This window comes from Amblyomma americanum, chromosome 2, assembly GCF_052857255.1.
Source record: "Amblyomma americanum isolate KBUSLIRL-KWMA chromosome 2, ASM5285725v1, whole genome shotgun sequence".
NCBI lineage: Eukaryota > Metazoa > Arthropoda > Arachnida > Ixodida > Ixodidae > Amblyomma > Amblyomma americanum.
This window is the reverse complement of record NC_135498.1, coordinates 66,603,745-66,621,069: the sequence shown is the minus strand read 5'-3', so window position 1 is coordinate 66,621,069 and position 17,325 is coordinate 66,603,745. Positions and strand designations below refer to the sequence as shown.

Here is a 17,325-nt window from a genome sequence, read left to right as displayed (position 1 = left end):
TTCTGCGGACAGCCTGATGTACAAGCTATCGGTGTTAACTGCGCGGCAATGCGGAAGGTATGACCATGAGCTAGCTGTCATCATCATCATCATCATTATAATCGAGGATATGACCGTGATGGTGCAATCATAAGGTAGCGATAAAAATCATGAAATATTCATCGGATACTAGTGAGTGAATGATTGCAACTGCAAGCTTTGCAGTCGTGGCCTATAGTGTTCGACGTGTCGGACGCAGATGCGTATGAATTTTGTGTACGAGTGCTGACACCCTGAATTAATTATTTGTGCGTGCACGCACGCACTGAAAGAGGACACCTGACGAGAGCTCCTTCCGTATCTATCTTTGTGTCTCTCTTCGTACCACAACATTCTTCCCAAGCATGTATACCGACAGCCCTGCAGAAACAAGTCATTCGTTCTCTCGCAGAGCTGCAATGTCAACCAATTTTGTTTGGACGCGTGCGTGGGCTGCTCACATTACGCACGCATGTAATCGGACGCGTGCTTCGTTCCGACGGAATAAAACGCAGGCGAGAAATTATTTCCGGGTCTGCAACGTGCGTGGCTATGTGTGCAGGCGCACCCAGTGTACATTCCCATAGCCGTGTTCCCAATATCAAGGCGGGACTGAATTCGGCGGGACGTATTTTCGGCTGTCCCGGGCAGTTCTGCTATCGTGCGTTTGTATTCATTTATTCTTTTTTTTTTTCACCCCGCACTGAGCGGCTTCGATGGGAAAGCCCTTTATCACATTTATCCCGCACGGGTGGTTTGAGAAATCGTCATTCATCACTATAGTGGGCGGCGGTATATAGTACAGAAGGAACGGGCGATCGAAGCCGAGCTGATCCTTTTTTCTGTACGCTGAACAGGCCTTTTCTTTAGATTTCTTTTTTTTTTTCGTTTTTTAGACTTCTCGCGGAATACCGTTTTCGCCTCTCGTTCGTGGCACCGCTCTCTCTTTTTTTTTTTTTTTCTGGCTTCGTTCAGTTCTGCGTCGACACACCGAACACGAAGAAATGCAATGCGGGAACTGCGAGGCGTTCTTTACCGATCTGAGGCGTCGGTGCTGAATACATCTCTCCTTAAACTCCGGAATGAGTGCTTTCCGGCGGTAGCGCTGCGGATGGCTGCGTTTGATGCAGCGAGACTGTTTCTTTGTTTCTGCTGCGTTCAGTGGACGTTAACATTGATCGCAGAGTCGCTTAGTAACACGCCCCCCCCCCCCCCCCTCCCACTTCTTGTTTTTTTCTTTCGTGTCTGTCACTGTGTTGCTCCGTGATAAAACTAGCCTCGCTTTTATGACATCTTGGATCGCTGTACCGAGAGGCGGCAGCCAGCGAGATTGCGTGACAGCGGCCTGCTTTTCGAGTCCAGAAGAGCGGCAGTCGGTCCCCTTGCTTTTGATAACCTTATTACGGGCGAAATATCTTTCCTCTGCTGTTTCTGCGGTAACATAATGTATCCTGAAGGCAGATGTCGCAATGCGTCGAGCGAATGCCTTTGCGTTAACGAATGCGCGGCCGTTCTTGTTACATAAACCGAACGTTGCGCAAAAAAGGGATTCGGTTCGGAGGTCGAGCTTGCGCTTGGGGTGGAAAGCGCGCCGTTTTTACCCGGCGTTGTTCTGCGGAGTAATGTTTCCGTTCGCGGAATTTCTCGCTGACGTGAGCGCGCGTGTCTGGAAATGAGGGATCGCGAAGTGACATGTCATTTATGGCACGCGAAATTTCACATTAAACCAGGGATATGGATGAGCGCGATTGGCGAAATTACGGAACGTGCGGAAACGCTTCGGGTTTGCGTCTGTGGGCAAGTACCTTTCTTTTTTTTTTTTGCGCCGTTTTGGTAGCGCTCGCCTAATGACGGCGTTTCGGGTCCATGTATACGACTACTTCCATTATTCGCCGCATTAACGGTCGAAATCCATCACGGCACGTGTCTCCCGTGTTTCCCCTTTTTTTTCCCTCCTTTGTCTTATTCTTATTTAGCTCATGTCTCCCGCTTTTTTTTCGCGAGTGGCTTCCCTTTATTTTTCAGTGGATTAGTTGCGTTTAAATGAATCCTCGCATGTCTGACATTGTGGCGTGGGTACACCGTTGGTTCATTGACTTGTCGGCTCACTAACTCACTCTTTACCTAACCGCACAAATATACATACGTACATACATACATACATACATACATACATACATACATACATACATACATACATACATACATACATACATACATACATACATACATACATACACACATACACACATACATGCATGCATACATATACATACATACATACATACATACATACATACATACATACATACATACATACATACATACATACATACATACACACACACACATACGCACACACGCATACATACACACACACACACACACACACACACACACACACACACACACACACACACACATACATACATACATACATACATACATACATACATACATACATACATACATACATACATACATACATACATACATACATACATAATACCTGACAAAAGTGGAGAAGGCGCGTGTTGAACGTTTCTCTTCCTCATTCAGGTACTCATTCTCATACGCTTACAAACTACATTCCAAGAAGGCTCCCTGGCTCACCGGCCGGCTCGGCCTCGAGAGCGGCTTCGGCGGCGTGCCAGCAACAGCTCCATTATATCGCCGGGCTGCTGCCGCTGCCATGCAGCGACGTCGGGACCGCGCCCATCCTCGGCGCACTCTCCCCTTTCCGGCCATCTTCGGGAACCGCGGGAGTGACCGCCAACTCCTTCCCTCCAGCCGGCCGGACCGCTTGCCGCCGCCAACCACGCCCGCGGTCCGCCTTGCGAGCGCGGATCGCACGCTCAGTGTCCCGGATGTTCGTCGTGCAGAGCTTTCCCCTGGAGTCCTACTGCCAATGTTCTTCAGGATGCAAGTTCGATTACTGACTGTGCGATACGCGTTGTTTAGGCGGCCCCTAGGGGTGTCGGCACTGGGGATAAATCGGTACGGAACTTGGGACACAGTAGCGGGTGTTCTGAGAGAAAAAAAGAGGACAGATATTGCTGACTCTCACAATTACGTTTGCTTGACGTCACGCACGACGTAGCTACTCGTCGCAGTGTAAGTCACAGAAACCTCCCAGGTACTCCGCCTATTTTGTGGTTGCACAGTCCAGTTTACGCCGGCTGACGCTATCGGTCTGCAGCCTTTGCAGAGCAATACGTTTGTACGATCTCTCCTCATGTGCTGTCACTGTTATTAAACAAAGCGCTTCCATTCTTGGCTGTACACGTAGCATCTAGACTGGCGATCCGCGAGGTGATACGTCCTTGTACACGTTCTCCTGGCTGTGGCACATATCTACACTCTTTGTGCACACACACGCACGCACGCGCACACACAACACTATATGTTGGGTGAGTTGGTTACATACTTCTTCCATATTAACAGCGCAAAGGCGGCACAGAAGAAGGGGAGGACACAACAGCGGTGTTGTGTGGTCTTTGCGCAAAGACGTCGTCTTTTGTGCAGGCTTTGCGCTGTTGATATACAAGCACACAAACACAAACGCACACACAAACACGCACGCAAGCGCACAAACAGACATGCGCACGCGCGCTCTAGAACCAGTAAGCGTGAACGCGCAAATCACACACTGGAAAGCACCTTTTAATCATCTGACGGGCCGGTAAGATATGACCCCGCTTACCAACGCACGGAACGCGCCTCTCTCGGAGCGCGCGTGTCGTCAGTAGTGGGGACGAGAAAGAGATTAGGAAAGAGGGGGAGGCAGCCTTCGCTGACTGCGGAGGAGCGTCGACGTTGCCAATCGATGCCACGTTGTACACACGGCACTATAAGAATACGGAGTGGGTGCGATTCCCTACTGTCGTGTGTGCGTACATGCGTTTGTGCGACGCTTGCATCTGGCACCGTCGTTCTATTGGGGCCCTCGTCACTGGCGCCACCTTTTCGAGGTAGCGCACAATGCGCGGACGGCGATATTGTGCTCTTCTCCAAGGTGCCGCACTCGCCGCCGTCACCGTGACAGTCGGACGCCGAGGGTGAGGGGGGAGAAAGTAATGTCCGATAAGGAGGAGATGCTGTTCGCTCGTCTCCTCTTTCTCCCTTGTCGCGTCTCGTTTGCCCTCGTATATTCTTTCCATCTTCGTATTGCTCCGCGTCGTCCGGACACTGTCCCGCGACAGGCGTCGGCGCTGAATGGGCTGCCTCTGCAGGGGAGTGGGTGCCCTTCGTCGGGATGTGTCAGGTGGGGCTGGTAGCCCTCTTCAGTGGCGATGCCGAAGCATCAGCCACTGTCTCGGGTGCTCGGTGGGGCAGAAGGTTCGACGAAGGGAACTGAAACAGCGTCACGACTGTGTGGGTGCTGGATTGCTTTTTGATTGCTTGGAGTTACTGGAGTGTTTGACTGCGCAGCGAGCTATATAGAGAGCAGAGTAGGTCAGGGAATAAACTCGTGCTAATGATATATCCTTGCTGAATTCAGGAAGAAATGGGCAGGGCATGTAGTGTGAAGGCAAGATAACCGACAATCGTTAAGGAGTGGATTTCAAGGGAAAAGAAGCATAGCAGGGGGCGGCAGCGAGCGAGGTGGACCGATGAGATTGGGAAGTTTGCTTGATATCAGTAGCGACGTAGCTTGATGGATGCGAGGCGGATTTGTCCCGCAGTGGACGTATTTGGGCTCACGGTCGTGAAAGCTTGCACAGTTCATGACGATACGTATGGAGTTAAAAGTAATGACGAATCGTAAGGTAAAACAAGCAGAAACAGAGCTCTAGGTTTCCTCACGTTACATGCATTATCAGAGAAATCAACTATCCGTATTGTATTAACCTTTTTTTCAGTTCCTCCAAATTTTAGCTATAATTTTCTCCTTACCGAACCTTCTTTTCGTTGTGAGTTTTCTAGACCGCAGAGAGCGAGCCCGCGCTGCGCGCTCCTTTAGGCCGCAGTTTGCACGCGTTTTCAGAGGTGTGCGTGCTTCACTGCTCGGCGAATATATATATATATATATATATATATATATATATATATATATATATATATATATATATATATATATATATATATATATATATATATATATATATATATATATATATATATATATATATATATATATATATATATATAAACATACACGGAAGACGTGTGCGCGGAAGACGGCCAGGTAGGTAGGACGAGCGAGGGAGTAATGGATGGCCCGAGTTGGCGAAAGTGACGGGCGACGTCCCGAGCGTGCGCAAGCGCGCGCTTCAGTTTGGCGAATTATTGAAATTTTTGATGGAGGACCGGGAGAGGAGCGCGTAATGCGTGGGAGGGGAAGGGATGAAAGATGAGGGTTTTGTACATCCAGCCACTCTATATATTTTATTGCTCAACCTGTCGCTTTCTTCTCGTATTTTGTTCACACCTCAGTCTCGGAAGAACGCATCGCTAATGTTAGGGAGGAGGCAGACACTTCTTGCAGCGCTAGCATCAGCTCGCCGAGAAGAACGCACTATACCGCACGCACAATCTGCGTGGTCTTTATTGTGTGCGAAGCTTTCGCGCCTTTGATGCAGCTTAGAGCGTTTTATTAGTGCTGGCTCATTATTTATTTGTGAATTATTTCAGAGCCTCGTGCTTGAAATTTGTTTTTTTTTCTCTCACCTTCTCCTTCACTTTGGGCGCAAGAGATGAATCATCCATCATAATTAGCACCAATCATTATTTTTATTAACAGCTCATTGAATATGCAGGGCGATGTTTTTTAACGTAGGCAGATTTTTTTTTTTTGCTTTTGGCGCGGTCTCTGCAGATGGATTGTACAGCAAGACGGGCGTTATCTACATGATATTGGGACTAATTAGATATTAGTGAACTAAAATGAACTAGTCAATTTCTCTATTTTTGAGTTTAGGGGGCCAGATTATGCTGCAAAATTGAAGGCCGTCAACCTGGAAGGTGAGCTCAGTTCGGCAGTGTGGTTCGAAATATCGAACGTCAAAATTGCGCTTTTCAAAGTTCGTGAAGTTGGCTTTCCCGCGTTTCATATGTATCAAATAGTGTCGCTGCGCGTAGTATCATCGTAGAAATCGCGTTAACTGCTTCTACGTGATGAATACACAAACCACATCTGTATTTGGTGCATTAAAAATGCAAGCGGCACCATTCTATCAATGTGCAACAAGGGAAAGCCAACGCAACGAGCTTTCAAATGCCTATTTGTGAAGTTCGATATTTCGAATCGCATTGGCGGTGAAGAAAATTTAATAACAGGGATCACCTTCGACGTTGATGGCCTTCAAGTTCGCAGTATAATCTTGCCTCCAAAAATCAAAAATAAAATACTTAATTAAATTTGGTTAATCTGTAGTCTAGTTTTGGGCTCTGTCATGTACTTCAAAAAGCTACAGACACAAATTTTTTTCGTGTCCTTTTTTATTGTCTTGAAACAGGCTTACGGGCATAATAATCATTAAAATGAGCTCAGAACACCAGTCGGCAGCGTTAATAGTTAATCAGGAACAACGATTTTTACCAGCAGTTTCGGTCTCGGTCGGCGTTGCCGGCAAGCACTGGTTGTGCCTGTGAACACCCACTGGGTTCGGTGACGTCACAATAACAGCGACAAGTGCATCTCGACGTCACTTGATGCGAGTGAGAATGCCGAGCGGCTGCACGGAAAACAATCAGAATCATATAGAAATGTGTTTCAGTCAACGCCGATGACTGAAATTTCTTCCAGGGCATCTCCATATGCCCATGGAACAAATCACAACGTTTGTTTGTGTTCGAAATTTTGGTTCTCTTCCCCTTTAAGGTGCTCTTTGCTGTGCAATCCACGTATACACAGACCGCATCGAGATGTCTCTCTCGCAAATCATTCCTCCTCCGGGAGGATCTGCTAAGGGGCCGGCAGACGGTGATCGTGTGGTCGCCGATGTCACCTTACCGGCCACCAGGTGTGGCTGTGCTCGATCTTCACTGGTCGCAGGGTGGTCATGTGAATTTCGTAGTGGTGACGTCATTGTGTCGTTATTTGCAGCATGCGATACACTGTATATATACTTCTGCAACGATGACGTACGGCACCTTGAGCTTCGCCCGATAGAGCTATCGTTGTAAAAGAAGTAAAGAAAGGAAGACAAAAGAAGGAAGGAAGGAAGGAAGGAAGGAAGGAAGGAAGGAAGGAAGGCAGGGAGGGAGGGAGGGAGGGTGGAAGGAAGAAGGGAGGAGGGAGGAAGCAAGGAAGGAAGGAAGGAAGCAGGGAGGGAGGGGAGGGAAGGAAGAAGGAAGGAAGCAAGGGAAGGGAGGAAGGCAGGGAAGGAAGGAAGGAAGGCAGAGAAGGAAGGAAGGGAGGGAAACAATGAAGGAAGGAAGGCAGGGAAAAAAGGAAGGGAGGGAGGGAAGGAAGGAAGGAAGAGAGAGAGGAAGGGAGGAAGGAAGGAAGAGAGAAGGAAGGAAGGGATGGAAGGAAAGAAGGAAGGGAGGGAGGGAAGGAAGGAAGGAAGGAAGGGAGAGAGGAAGGAAGGAAGAAAGAAAGAAGTAAAGAAAGAGAGAAAGAAAGAAAGAAAGGAAGGAAGGAAGGAAGGAAGGAAGAGAGAGAGGAAGGGAGGAAGGAAGGAAGGAAGAGAAGGAAGAGAAGGAAGGAAGGAAGGAAGGAAGGCAGGGAGGGAGGGTGGAAGGAAGAAGGGAGGGAGGGAGGAAGGAAGGAAGGAAGCAGGGAGGGAGGGAGGGAAGGAAGAAGGAAGGAAGCAAGGAAGGGAGGAAGGCAGGGAAGGAAGGAAGGAAGGCAGAGAAGGAAGGAAGGGAGGAAACAATGAAGGAAGGAAGGCAGGGAAAAAAGGAAGGGAGGGAGGGAAGGAAGGAAGGAAGGAAGAGAGAGAGGAAGGGAGGAAGGAAGGAGAGAAGGAAGGAAGGGATGGAAGGAAAGAAGGAAGGAGGGAGGGAAGGAAGGAAGGAAGGGAGAAAGGAAGGAAGGAAGAAAGAAGAAGTAAAGAAAGAAAGAACGAAAGAAAGAAAGGAAGGAAGGAAGGAAGAGAGAGAGAGAGGAAGGAGGAAGGAAGGAAGGAAGAGAAGGAAGGAAGGAAAGGGATGAAGGAAGAAGGGAGGGAAGGAGGAAGGCAGGGAGGGAGGGAGGGTGGAAGGAAGAAGGGAGGGGAGGGAGGAAGGAAGAAGCGAAGGAAGGAAGGAAGGGAGGGAAGAAGGGAAGGGAGAAGGAAGGAGGGAGGAAGAATAGGAGGAACAATGAAGGAAGGAAGGCAGGGAAAAGAGGAAGGGAGGGAAGGAAGGAGGAAGGAAGGAAGGAAGGAAGAGAGAGAGAGGAAGGAAGGAAGGGATGGAAGGAAAGGAAGGAAGGGAGGGGAGGGAAGGAAGGAAGGAGGGAGAAAGGAAGGAAGGAAGAAGAAAGAAAGAAGAGTAAAGAAGAAAGAAAGAAAGAAGGAAGGAAGGAAGGAAGGAAGGAAGAAGGAGGAGGAAGGGAGGAAGGAAGGAGAAGAGAAGGAAGGAAGGAAGGGATGGAAGGAAAGAAGGGATGGAAGGAAGAAGGGGTGGGAAGGAAGGAAGGAAGGAAGGGAGAAAGGAAGGAAGGAAGAAAGAAAGAAAGAAAGAAGTAAGAAAGAAAGAAAGAAGAGGAAGGAAGGAAGGGATGGGAAGGAAAGAAGGAAGGGAGGGAGGGAAGGAAGGAAGCAAGGAAGGAAGGAAGGAAGAAAGGGAGAAAGGAAGGAATCGTGCGACAGATTGAGTTGAAGTATTGACGGGCACGCACGGACGGAGGCAGAAAATCGAAGCACCTCGAGTGCGCGAGAGACGACCGGGAGAACGCAAACTGCCGAACCATGATCCAACGACAGAATGGTTGTAGCTGCTGCGCGCACGAAAGGGTCTCGACCTATCGGCCACAGTAACGAAGGAGGGGAGCAAGGGCGTCGCCTGCTTCTGAGCGCCTCCGCCCCTTGACGTCGTCGTTAAACACGCCGTAAGCGATGCGGTAGCTTTGGCCCGCCGCCATCAACGTGGACGACAAAGGGTACAAGGGCCGAACCTTCAACGCACTTTCTCTTTCTTTGTCGGGCACGCGCGCTACAAGAAGCGAACAGACCGCCAACGCCCCATCCGCGGTGGACCAGTGAGTGTAGTGTGCCTGTTATGTGCTTTGAGCGTATACTGTGCCTGGCGGCGACGTCCAGATGGGTGGAGCGATATATTTTGTTGAGAAGAGCGAACCGAGGTAAAGCGATGGCCGAAATAACCGGCGACTCTCAGAAACTGTCGAGAACAACAAGAAGAGACGAGAACGCTTTCGTGGAAGCTTTCTGTCGCACGGTATCCAGCAGCAAGGCTGTTTGTTTTTTGACTGCCTCGTGTCAGCGCAGCCGCGGGCTCATGAATGTGCCGTTTTGTTCCTGGACGTGGTTGGCTTTATTTTTTCTTTGGCTTTGGATTTATTTGTTCTCTCGTTCGGAAGCGGCACAAGCGGCACAGCTGACCGCAGAAAAACACCGTGGCAGCTAAAGGTCTCGCCCTACAGATTGACCCTGTAGATTGTAAGGAACACCGGATGACTGACGTCAATTGGTAGGCAACCTTTCTGGAAAGAGGGGATTGTCTCTCGCATTGTTCTGTCTATATGTCCGTCGCGTTTCTTTGCTAGTTTCACTCGTATGCACACCGCCTGTCTGTAGCACTCGCCGCGGTTGCTGATGGCTGAGGCGCAGCGATGCTTGCACGAGTTTGTTTATGGAAGGTAAGTGCGGAAAATATTCGACCGACACGATTTATGCGGACGTGAAATAACTCAAAGATGGTTAAGTCCGTAGCTTACATAACCCAGCTCTGTAGCTTTGGTATGTATAGTGATAGTTTTTTTGCAGCGCCAGCGAAGGTTGCGTCGTTCGAATGAAATGACACCATCGTCCACGTGACTCATAGTGCTCAAGTAACCCATGAATTAACTCAGTTCTTTAAGCGCGTGAACAAGCCCTCCCCTTGGTTTTTAAAATTCGTGGCTTGAAATCGACACTTCAAGCTCGGCGGAACTAGTTCACCTGCACAGAGGCGAAAAAAAAAGGAAATAAGGCCCGAAAGGCCGACTGCACAAACCTGTTGCGTTCCTTGTAATTGCAGTAAACTTCTGCACGTTTCCGACCCACCGCGTTGGCTCAGTGGCTTTGGCGTTCGGCTCCTGATCCGCAGGATTGAATCCCGCCCGCGGCTTAAATTAACCCGGAAACCTCCACTACGGCATCCCTCGCAGACCATGTCGCATGTCCCTCGTAGTCCGTACACCACCTGCACGTTTCCAATCGTTGATTAAGAGGAGAGCTGTGCTGGAAGCAGTTGGTGCATGTCTTTGAGCCGTTGACAGCTTTCTAAACGGCTAGCTTGGCGCCTTCCATGCGGGTAACATGAGCAGCCGGCACATGGAATGCCTATAGGCGTGCGCTGTAAATGTAACTCAGATGCAAAAGACGCGCTGCTTTCATTTATCCGAGAACTCTTAGGGAAGAAAGTGCAGTGCGAAGTCAGTAAGGTATAGAATCCTTGGCTTGGTGGTATAGAAAGAGAATTATGTGGCTCCTTGTGCTATAGCGCGCAAGAAAAACAGGGAAAAACCGGAGGATGCATTCCCCACGACGCGCAGGGATTGAAGGGAGAAAAAGGAGAAGGCAGTCAAGAGCGCACATACCGGTCCTGCCGTGCGGAACACCCATCTTGCTGCGGGAGGCGGTGGAGAAGGCTTTAGCTCCGCGGGACACGCGGGAAGATTTAATGAGAGCCGCTTCCCATACAATGGCTCTGGAATCCACCCCGTGCGCCCACGTGAGGAAGTGAAAGAGGAAAGCAAGATGGGGAAAAAAGATGTATACGTGCCCGAAGAGGTGAGGTAGAAGCGAAGGCGGTGGGAAGCGACGCCAAGCGGAGAGAGGGGGTATAGCGCGCCGCACACGACGCTCGTTATCCAAATAAAGTGAATCCGGAGTGGCCGGCCGCGGCACTTCTCTCTTTTATTTTCCCCTCCGCCTCCTCTTCCGTTCCCGCCATCCCGGCTGAGCCACCTTCACCTCACTCTACTCCCTGTTCCACAGCGCTCATTTTGTTCCGCAAACTTATGCGCCCTCCTTCGCCTTGATGCGCCGTCCACTCTGCTGCGCGGCCCACGTAGCTGCTTCCCTCGCCTTTGCTCCCGTCTCACTGCCGTGCCCCCTCTTCCCCTCCCCGGCCTCCTTTTTCTCCCCATCGCCTAATTTTCTCCCTCGGCTGGTGTGTGCGTGCTGGCGCATCCCTCTTCCCGTCGTCCTCGTTTGCCTGCCGGCATAATGTCGCGCTCGTTTACCGCTGCGTTGGGTGCGCGACGAGAGGCACGCTTGATGGAAGCAAGCTCTCAACATAGAGAGAGAGAGAGAGAGAGAGAGAGAGAGAGAGAAGCCATTGGCCTGTCCCCTCCCTTCTCTTACAGCGTAGCTTGTTCGCATAGGCGAGTGACTGCGCACTCGTCTTCAGACTGTGAAGTTGGCTCAGGTGCTGGTGCGCGCGTAATGTCCCTCCAGTGTAGCGTGTCGTCCGGCGTTGACCTGCCCGAATTCGTTGCGTGTATAGTTAATTTCTGGTTGGGGTAACGCCGTTGCAGGGTCTTTGTCTCCCCCGTGCATTCATCGAAGGACACGCGCGTAAGCAGCACGTTCACAAACGACGAATTCCACGGTGGTATAACGACTTACCTTCGAGAATACGGCAGGAGTATAAGTTCAGCAGACAGTTTTAGCTTAGCTGGACAGCCGTACAGGCAATGCGGTGGCGCGTTGCAGTTGTCACCGTTGCCAGGCTTGCCTAACCACATTTGGTGTACGGTAGCAGTTGCCGTAGTAACCGTGTTTACGGTACGGCGGTGCTAAAACTCGCCAATAGCTGGTGTTCTTGTATATGCCTGCGCTAGCATATATAGGAACACTGCCACTAGCTGCTTGGCGGGGTTTCAACCGCGTTATCGTTCTGAAGAGGGGCGAACGCGAGGGAATGCAGTTCGAGTAGTGTGGCACTTCGTGCCGCACCCTGCTCACTTTCGGCCGCAAGCGGGTGGCGTATCAGCGCCGGTAACTATCTCTCAGAGTTGACAGCCGGCCGCCATGCACTGCCGAGCTGTATTCCCAAGCTCCCTCCCCTTTCCTTTCACGCTGCTGCTGCTACGATGTAGGTACAAACTTAGATGACGCCATGAACCCTGGTTGGTGTATGCATGCCTGCTACATTCGGAGTAAGGCGGTACGCTTTCGCGCGACGACTGCGTTTTCACTCAGCGTTTACACGAGTCTGGAAGAAAGCGGGTGAAGTTGATTTCTAGAGACGAGTGTTACCTGTTGCGTTCAATTATACGTGAGTGGGTTCTGATGAGTGAGAGGAGAATTGACAAGCGTATGCGGGCGCGCTGTCGGATCGGGTCGCCGGTGTGCAGATAATTTGAGTTGTAGTCTGAAACAGGAAGCTCTGTGATTTCGTTGCCACGCTTGAATGGTTGCGGAAGGGGAGTGTAAACTCTATCGGGTCAGGTTGAGTGTGACCTCAACTTCTGAATCACTCGCTTGCGTCGAGTTCGTGTTACCGAAGCTATGTTAACCGCTAACAGCGGATTCGCTCGACGTCTAGGCTATCCGCGTGAAAACAGTGCGCCGATAAAACATTCTTCACTGTAGATATCTGGCTTGTTTCAACTCACCTACCCTCCTCACCGTACGTGTTGCCGGTCCTCCTAAGCGCTTAGGTCACCACTCGACTCTTCACGTCGATCACGGAACAGCTTCGCGCGCACCCGGGCGTCGAAGCAAGACAAGGCTTTGACGAGCGCTACGACTGTTGGTCCTTAACCTCTCAGCTCTGCATCATAAGCACTGTCAGTCAGGAGCGACTAGCGTGAACGTGCCGTTCGGTCGCCAAACGAATTAAGCCCGGTAACACGAACTACATCCTCACGTAGGGACTTTGTGTCACGCTTCGTGGAGCGCGAAGCTTCCCTCGTATAGTTTCGGTTTAGGGCGAGTTATGCGTTGGGCGTGATTCTACTGCCGGCACGCTTCATCTTCCTGTCGTTTCTCTCTGACCACCGCGCCAGACACCCGTGGCTTAACGAGCTGCAGCGCTTATATGAAGCCATGCGCTGCTATAGTGCAACGTTTCTTACCCAACTTCTCTTAGAGTGTTCCTTGTGCACAGGCATGATGCGGAGAGGTTTCGCGCGAAGTGGCGGCGCGTTTACCGGGGATGTTTTGTGCACTACGCGTATATATATAGGCTGCCCGCTGTCGTCAAGGGGACCTTTATCTGCTTACTGACGCTGCTCCGAAGTGTGACGCCTTTGATGACGCTGCACATATACTTGCGAGTCCGCCCCTGGTCGTGCGCTCGCATTGTTAGTCATGTGGCGCTGCCGCGTTCTTTAGAGACGGCATGCCACGTCTGTGTCACGTATGGGCCACGGACTCGCTGTTGAAGCTACTACGGCACGCCTGACAGCGCCGGTGTGAGCAACTAGACTGCATATATATATCTGAACTTTTTGGTGAACTTTTCCGAACCCGTTCGCTACGTCGAGAGTGACGTGTTGCCGACGTGCGGGGAGCATAACCTTAACAGTGGGCTTTCTCAGTGCTGGCGCGTTTTGAAAGGGCGTGTGTGCTGTGCTGTGTTTAGCGCGCTTGCCTTAACCCTTGTCTCTGTTTGTTCTTTGCAGGCTCCGGTGCCGTGTGTCCGCTGAGGCACGTCCACATCCGAGTGCGGGACTAGGTGAGTGCGTTTTGGATGTTCTCCTTTTATGTGCCTTCTCGGGTTGTTTTCGCGCGCTTTTGCGGTGGCGCTCGCGCCCTGTTTACGTCACGCGCAGTTGTGTATAGGTGGGTTAGGTTAGGTTAGGTTAGGTTAGGTTAGGTTAGGTTAGGTTAGGTTAGCGGGAACACAGGAGCCAGTGGGTTCCGAGCAGTACGGTAGGTCTAAAAATTGACTTGCAGAAAACCAAAGTAATGTTCAACAGTCTAGCAAGGGAACAGCAGTTCACGATTGGCAGCGAGGTGCTGTAAATGTTAAAGGAATCCTTAGTGCAGGTCAGGGACTCCGGAACTCTTTTTTGAGTGGGGGGCAAGACTTCGAGTTTATTTTGTTATTTATTTATTTAATACTCATTTACATAAAATCTTTATATTTTATTACTTTTTATTTTTTAATGTTCAAAGGTTGATGCAAACTATCACGCTGTGGTGACGACACTCCAGCAGTCAGGAAGACAACGAAAGGGCTTCCAACAGAAACTGTTTAAGGGGCTGACTCCCGCCCACTAAGAACTGAATGACTCGGCGGCGGCGATAGCCACAAGCGTGCTGGGCGGTCATCGAACTGAATGCCTGCAGTTCTTGGCCGCGCTCAATTTAAAGCTGGCAAGGAACTTTCAAGATAAAGAACCGAAAGTAACTACTACAATCTGGAAAAATGTGGAAGCATTTGCACGTGGCCACGATCAATGGAGATAAGTCTGGTCGCATCTCGCATTACAAAACAAAAGGACAAAGCCGTGTGCCAGCGGTTTTGAGTGCGAACGAACAAACTGTGCAAAGATTCACAACAATATAAAACGAATTGAAAGAGGAAGCATTACTCACGAGGAGTGGTCAATTGCATTGTTTAAATTCTGCTAATCATGATCATGTACACGGGTCAGACAGTCGACTTCGGTTGGGACATGACTGGTTTAGGTCACTCATATACGAAATGCTTTGCAACTGGCTACAAAGCCAAGTAGCTCATCCCCACTGTGCTTTGCATTAAAGGAGTCCTAGAACTGAAGTGCTTCAGCTGTCAGAAATGTGATCCAAGTGCAAGCAGTTGGAGACTGCGGGGGGGGGGGGGGGCACTGCCCCCTCTGGAAAATTGTTGGGGGGGGGGGCGACCGCCCCCCCCCCCCCCTGTTTCATGGTCACTGGTGCAAGTAGTGACCGCTGATCCGGATCATGGGAGGGAAATAGCTAGAAGAACAAGAATGTGGTTAAACGCACATACAGGCTCTCTCAGGTCATGAGTGGCAATTTGCCGATATGCGTCAAGAGACAAGTGTGCAGCCCGCCTTCTTCGTCCTCGCCCAGAGTCATTAAAAACGCTTTGCGTTGACTCTACTCTTGGCTGTCGCCAAACCAGCGACGCCACCTTGTTGCTACGCTCGGTGCTGATGCTCATCGGATACAGCGAATGCTTCATGGGCGATTTTTTTTTACCTTTGTTATTTTCCTGCGCACTCTCCGGGATGTACGAGTGTTTAGTCCAGTAGTTTTGAGGAAGACCGAATGTCTAGTGGGATTGAAATGAGAGAACAGTTACACTAATTGCAGTTGAAATCTACCTCAGAGAAGCTGCACTACTAAACGCGCGCGAATGAGCGCGAACAGACATCACGCGCAGGTATTCGCCCTCCGACGCTGCAATTTCCGCCGGCCTCCGACTAGAGAGAGCGCCTGTCTAATTGCAGTCAGCTTTCGATGGGTTTCCGACTGGTTGCAATTCAGTCGTAGCGTCTGCTTCGCGACTATCCAGTGGGGATGCTTCGTGACGTCGTTTCACGTGTAGTCGCGTGGCAGCTGTCGATGGAAGCCGCGACGCGCCAAACTCGAGCAGTGTGCGGAGAACCAGCGTGTCGCTCCGACTGAATTCGCTGGGTATGCTTTGCTTGCGAAAACTGCCACCGACAATCGCGCAACGGCATCAGCGACTGCGCCGAATTTTTTCGCTCTCAAGTTGCACCATGCATGTGAAACGATGCGTTTACACATTTCGATCGTGACCGCTATCTCCTGCATCTGCAAATTCATTCCCCCTGCGGGCTCTGTTTGGACGCTCCTCGGGTGTTTTAACGTTTTGGTATGGTGGGACTTGTCAGAAGGAATTAAGACTAACGCGTGCAGGTTTCAGACCTTTGGGATGTCGTGAATCTCTTCGAAGAGCGCGATACCAACGTGATTTTCAACTGGCGATTTTCGTACTATACCCACGCGCGATACTAACGATTTTCGATCAGCTGACGTAAGAAGCCATGCAGCTTGCACAGCCAGACTGGCTTGGGCTGCGCGGGTGTATACGGCCGCACGCGTGTCCGGTGCCCGTAACGGCTTCGACCTCGCCTCGGCGACACAGTCTGGCTGCTCCGGAGAATATGTAACGGGGTCTCCGGATCAGCTTGCGGCGTTCGCGCGTGTCACAAGGTCCACTTGTGCCGCAGCCGTTGCACGCGTCACTTGCCGGTTGGATCGCTCGCTTCGGATCATATCACCAGCGATGCTCGCATGGCAGCATCCTGGCATCTCGGACCCAATGCAGTCGGCGCCGCCGTGGTCAGTGACCGTCGCGTGAGCAGCCGGCGTGAATTAGCGCTCCGTACGTGCGTGGCAGACGCTAGGTGCCACGCCTCCTCCTCCTCGATTGTCAGCGATGACGCGCGCGTGGCGTGTCCCGCGGGCCGGACACGCGCGTTCGCGTGGCGACACGTCAGTAATTTAATGCAGGCGCTTTAATTATCGCCGCCGTCGCCGCCACCCACAGGGAGGGGGTCTGCCGTAGAGCCGACCGAGGCGCGCCTAATTGCTCCGTGGTTCCTGCCTGGCGCGTGGCCCCTGCCGTGGATGCTCGACCATTCTGTGCCTCGCGGAGTTCTCGGTACAGCTTCGGGGACCCACCGCGGCCGTATTTATAGAAGGGTGTGAGGTCGGACAGCGGGACCTGCTCGAACCGCGTCTGTGAAAAGTGTTGCGCCTGCAGAGTCCCTGCCCTGTCTTTAATTGCATTCCTCGGGAGGGGTACAAGGCGCCCTTGCCGGCGCCGTTGCGGTGACGTACGGCTCCTTTTTGCTCGGTCTGATTAGACCCGCGTTAATCAGGCCGCGACCTCTGGGCCTTTCCTCTATTAATCCTCTCTTCTCTCTCTCTCTCCCTTTGTCTCGGCCGGTATGTTTGCTGCACTCGCGGAAGCTGCGCTGATGAGGAGGTACAGTCGGAACAAAGGCTCTCCGGCTCTCGCTCTACTGCCGTACATTTGCCGCTTGCTGTGTGTATCGTTTCCTGCTATTTTTGTTTTGCTGTTATTGTTTTGAGGACTCTCAAATCGAATTCACCCCAATGCGGTGCGTCCGAGTGCTTATGAGTGACCTGTAGAAATCCTTTCACGCTGTTCTGTTCAAGCGGGGAAACATCCAAGAAAGTAATATGAGAAGAAGAAAGGGTAAATGACAAAAAAAAAAGTTCGATGAGCTGGAGCAACTGTCTCATTCTTTTCGCTTAC

General features: G+C 51.0%; 1 protein-coding gene across 2 annotated transcripts in view; it reads left to right on the top strand.

Annotated features, from left to right (window-relative positions):
- The window catches only part of Tpst (tyrosylprotein sulfotransferase), a 273,629-nt gene that overhangs the window by 185,251 nt on the left and 71,053 nt on the right, over positions 1 to 17,325 (top strand). For both annotated transcript variants that reach the window (XM_077654525.1, XM_077654524.1), the window contains exon 2: positions 13,745 to 13,797. The gene's annotated coding sequence lies outside the window, so the exon portion shown is untranslated. The remainder of the gene's footprint in view (positions 1 to 13,744; positions 13,798 to 17,325) is intronic.